Genomic DNA, 4,953 nt, shown 5'->3' on the forward strand with positions numbered 1-4,953 from the left:
AAATGAGTGAGTGTTGGACTTTTTCAAAAGCCTTTTCTGCATAAATTGAGATGATTTTTTTTTAATTTGGCTCTATTGATATACTGTATTACATCTATAGATTTGCATATATTGAACCATCCTTGCATTCCTGGGATGAATCCTACCTGCTCATGGCATATGATCTTTTGGTGATTTGCTGTATTCAATTTGCTAGTATTTAACTGAGAATTTTTGCATCTATCTTTATGAGGAACATTGGCCTGTAGCTCTCTTTTTTAGTTGTATCTTTCTTTCCCTGGTTTTGGTATCAGTAGAATACTTTCCTCTGGGAACCTTTTTGGGAGGATTGTTTCCTTTTCAATTAGTTTGAAGATTTTCAAGAGTATAAGGATTTTAACTTCTGCCAATTTCTTGCAGAATTCAGCTGTGAATTTATCAGGTGCTGGGCTTTACTTTGTCCATAGGTTTTGTATTAAATTTTGTATTTCATTGGCTGTTATTGGGTTATTGAGAGTTGTTATATCTTCTTGATTCAATTTTGGTAATTTGTACCTTTCTATTAATCTGTCCGTTTCCTCTATTCTTTGAGAGTAAAGATTCTCAAAGTAGTAACTGAGAATCTTCTAAATTTCCATAAAGTGTGTCAGAATTTAACCCTTTTCATTCCTTATTGTTTGTATTTTAATTTTTTCTTTCCTCGTTCTTCAAAATAAATAATAGAGGAGTTGTTTTGTTGTTGTTGCTTGTTTCTTTGTTTTTTTTATGTTTTGGGGTGCTTTTTTTTTTTCTCCGACTGCCTTCAGGGCAGGTTTGGCTGGCTTGAGTTGTGGGGATCGAACCACAGCAACGTGAGCCTGACTACTTCGTTGAAGCAGCCCCTTAAAGAACTGAGCTAAGGGGCAGACCCCTAATACAGGAGTTTTTATTGAGTTCTTTAAATTCCATTTTTTGTCTTATTGGAAGTTTTTAAGTAACTAGTCTTAATTTGTCCAATTTTTTAAAAAGATATTTTGTAAATGTGTCACAGACACATGGAACAGAACCCTACTTTTTGTGGAGGATTTTAATCTGAATAAAGTCATGATTTTTCCAGTAAATCTCCACACAGTATATTGATACTATTACAAAAACAAGCCCGTCACTGTCCATGGGAAATGGGCTATACCAACAGATATTCTTTTCGGTTATCCATGATTTCATTCATCTTGTCATGTGGAATTAACTTCACAGTTTGCAAGGGTTTCATTGGTACATCATCAAAAGACCACCTCCCTCCCAGACAAGTGTCACTTTCTTCTTGAACTGGGCAGTTGAACTTCAGGACTGCCTTCTCATTGAAAAAATTTTCCTCTGCATTTTCAAACATTAACTCATCCTTCTTTTGGTTGCTCCAAGTATTTTTAGAATTAGTTTTTCCTAATTCCACAGATGTTTCACTAACGAGAAGATAGAAGTAGCATTTCCCATATGGCTTATTAGTTTTATGTGCCTCTGCTTGTTCTTTCTGAAGTTGCTGGTGCATGGGCAGAGTGATCTGCGGAAGAACATCAATTAATCTTTCACTTAGCAGAAAGCCCACAGGCTTGATGGTGTCATTTAAAAGCTTGTCCAGCTGTTAATCTATGCTCCTTTCATAGTTCTTCTCACAAAAGCTTAGAAATAACTCTTTAATTTGTTCAGAACACTATGTCCTCTTTTTCTGGGTTAAATTTAAAAGGCTTATAAAACCAAAAATCTCATCATCATCATCATCATCATCATCATCATCATCATCATCATCACTGTCTTCTGATACATTCTTTTGCTTAATCACACTCAATACAGTTCTGTTCAATTAAGAGATCTGTCAGTCCTGCAGTATTCACAAGAGCCTTTAGGAAAAGCTGCTGCAGTAATTTCTTAATTCCATTATAATCATTATTTGAGATAGAACAAGTTTAAATTCAATATTCACTTCCTTGTCAACAATTTTGTCATCTCTGTCCTCTTTGTCACTGTCTTCACTGTCTTCGTCCTGCTCCTCTATTTCACCTTCCTACTCCTTCTCATCACAGTGGACCTGGGCTCCCTGCAGCTGCGGGACCCTGCTCACCACAGCTCTCCATTTGGCCCTGGAGGACAAGTTGCTGCTCACACTGCGCTGGTGCAAGTTTTTTCCTCTTTCCTCTTTCTGATGAGGTTATCTAGGGGCTTATCAATTTTACTTAATCTTTCAAAGAACTAGATTTTTGATTTGTTAATTCTTTGAACTGTTTTCTTCATTACAATTGAATTAATTTCTGCTCTAATCTGCATGATTTCTTTCCAGCTTTGGGCTCTGGAATTGGTTTGCTCTTCCTTTTCAAGATGTTGGAGGTGCAACATTAGGGTGTTTATTTATTCCCCTTCTGTTTTCCTAATGTGTGAGTTCACAGCTATGAATTTCCCTCTCAGAACTGATTTCATTGCATCTCATAAATTCTGGTAAGTTGTGCTTGAATTTCAATTGAATTGTAGATATTGTTCAATTGCTTGTTTTATTTTATCTGTGACCCATTGGTTGCTAAGTAGAGAGTTGTTTACTTTCTATGTATTTATGGGGTTTTTCGGGTTTCTTTTGTCATTTATTTCCTGTTTCATTGCACTGTGGTCAGATAATGTGCATGGGATAATTTCTGTTTTCTTGCATATACTTAAGCATGACCTATGGACCAGTATGTGGTCTATTTTAGATAATGGCCCATGTGCAGGTGGAAAAAAAATGTGTATTCAGCTGTGGCTGGATGAAACACTCTGTATATATGCAATAAATACATTTATTGAAAGCTCTGTTTCAGTTCTGCTAATTCTTCACTAATTTTTTGTTTGCTTGACCTATCTTTTTGGGATAAGGGGGTGTTAATGGCTCCTACTAAAATTGTGGTATTAGATATCAGATTTTTCATGTCCATTAAGATTTGTCTATATCATTCAGTGCTCTCATGCTTGATGTGCACATATTTATGAGTGTTACATTTTACTCTAGAATTTTTGCCCTAAGCAGTATATAGTGGCCTTCTTTATTTGATCATTCTCGGTTTGAAGTTGAGACTGCTTGAGAACAGGATTGCTAACCCTGCTTTTTTTTGAGGTGCTGGGGTATGAAGTATTGTTTTCCATCCTTTGACTTTCAGCTTATGAAATTCTTTATCAGTTAAGTGTGCTTCTTGTATACAGCATATTGTTGGATTTTGTTTCCTAATCCATTGTGCCAGTCTGTTTCTTTTAATTGCTAAATTGAGTCCATTTACATTGATGGTTATACTTGAGATGTATTGACTTATTATTGATATGTTATTTGCCTGCTGTTGTTTACTCCTTTTTCTCCTGTGTTTCATTGTTTGCTCTATTTAGTGGGTTCCTTCCATTCTCCTTCCTGGAGTTGTAAATTTTTTGTCCCTATGTATAACATCTTTTAGCAGTCTGTGTGAGGTTGGCTACGTTGTCATGAGATTCTTTAGTTGTTATTTGTCATGGAAGTATTTCTCTTCTCCATCAAATTTGAAAGAGAGTTTTGCAGGGTATAGTAGGGAGGCTGAGATTTGTTTTCATACAGGAATTGAAGTACCCTGTACCATGCTCTTCTTGACTTGATGATTTGTGAAGTGTGCTGTTATTCTGCTAGGTTTTCTTTAAATGTGATCTGTTTCTTTTCCCTAGCAGCCTTCAGCATATTGTTCTTCTGCTCTATTTTTTGGATCTTGATTTTTATCTGTCTCGGTGTGTTTTTAATTGGGGTGATATTATTTGGAGTTCTGTGTGCTTTGGGTAACTGAATATCAGATTCTTTCCCCATATTTGGGAAGTTTTCTGCTATTACTTCTGCCCATATTCTTTTTACAGCATTTGTACTGACTCCTTATTTGTCATTGATGAATATTAGTTTCACCTTGTTCATCCTCGCATCATCTTGCATTTGATGAATTATTTTTTCCTGCATAGTAGTTGTTTTAGAGAGATGTTTTCTTACCTTTTCACTAGCTACAACAGCATCTTCAAGATCTGAAACTGTATCTTCACTTTCACTCAAATGGTTTTGTACTTGTGATTGAGATTTTTAGTTCCTCTATATATGTTTGCTTCTGCTTCTTGCTATCTCTTTTCTATATTGATCATTGAAGGATTCCATCATTTTTCTAATCTCCCCTTTTTTTATCAGTGTCTTCTTGAAAAGCAATTATTACTTCTTTCATTATACTTATCCTTTCTTTTTTACTTCAGAGATTATTTCTGATCTGATTTCTTCTATGTGGTTCTGCATTTGATTCTGTACTTCATAAGCTATTAATTCAGATATTTCTTTTTTATTTCAGAGGTTATTTCTGATCTGAGTTCCTCTAGACCTTTCTGCACTTGTTTCTTTTCTTCAGCTGTTATTTCTTTTGTGCTAGTGTCTTCTGCACTTATTCTGAGCAGGCTCAGGGCCTAAGATTGCATTTAGATCCTTCTCTTTGTCATTTTGTATACACTGTCCTCTGACCTTTAGTGTAGAGCTTTGGTGCAGTTATAACAGTAACTATTGAATCAGGTGCAGTTCAGCGATGTTTGAATTCATCCATTTGTGCCTAGCTTGGGTCTGGCTACTGTGCTCAGCTTCTTCCTGCTACAGCCCTTGGAAGTGAACCTGTTGTGTTTCTCTGGCAAGACGTTCTGCTACTGGATCAGCTTGGTGGTTCTGGACCCTAACATATCTGCAGGGAATTCAAATACAGAGTTTCATGCCAGGCCTTTATGCCAGACCTTGGCTGTGTCTGGAAGGGTTCAGCAAGCAGGACAAAAGGACTCACTCAGAAATCGGCCTGGATTGGTCCAGAGGGATCCAGCAGGCAAAGGAAAGCATGGAAGCTCTCCCACATACTCGCAGGTGTTTGGCTTAGGCTGGATTTGGAAGTGTCCAGAGATTTTGGCAGGTGTTCTTATTCACACACAGGGCCTGGGCCTGGGCCAGTTCTG

General features: G+C 36.8%; 1 pseudogene; it reads right to left on the bottom strand.

Moving 5' to 3' along the window:
- Positions 1–1,141: 1,141 nt before the first annotated feature.
- LOC105741276 lies at positions 1,142–3,898 on the bottom strand (annotated as a pseudogene).
- Positions 3,899–4,953: the final 1,055 nt, after the last annotated feature.

This window comes from Octodon degus, unplaced genomic scaffold (genome assembly GCF_000260255.1).
Source record: "Octodon degus isolate 3935 unplaced genomic scaffold, OctDeg1.0 scaffold00010, whole genome shotgun sequence".
Classification (NCBI taxonomy): domain Eukaryota; kingdom Metazoa; phylum Chordata; class Mammalia; order Rodentia; family Octodontidae; genus Octodon; species Octodon degus.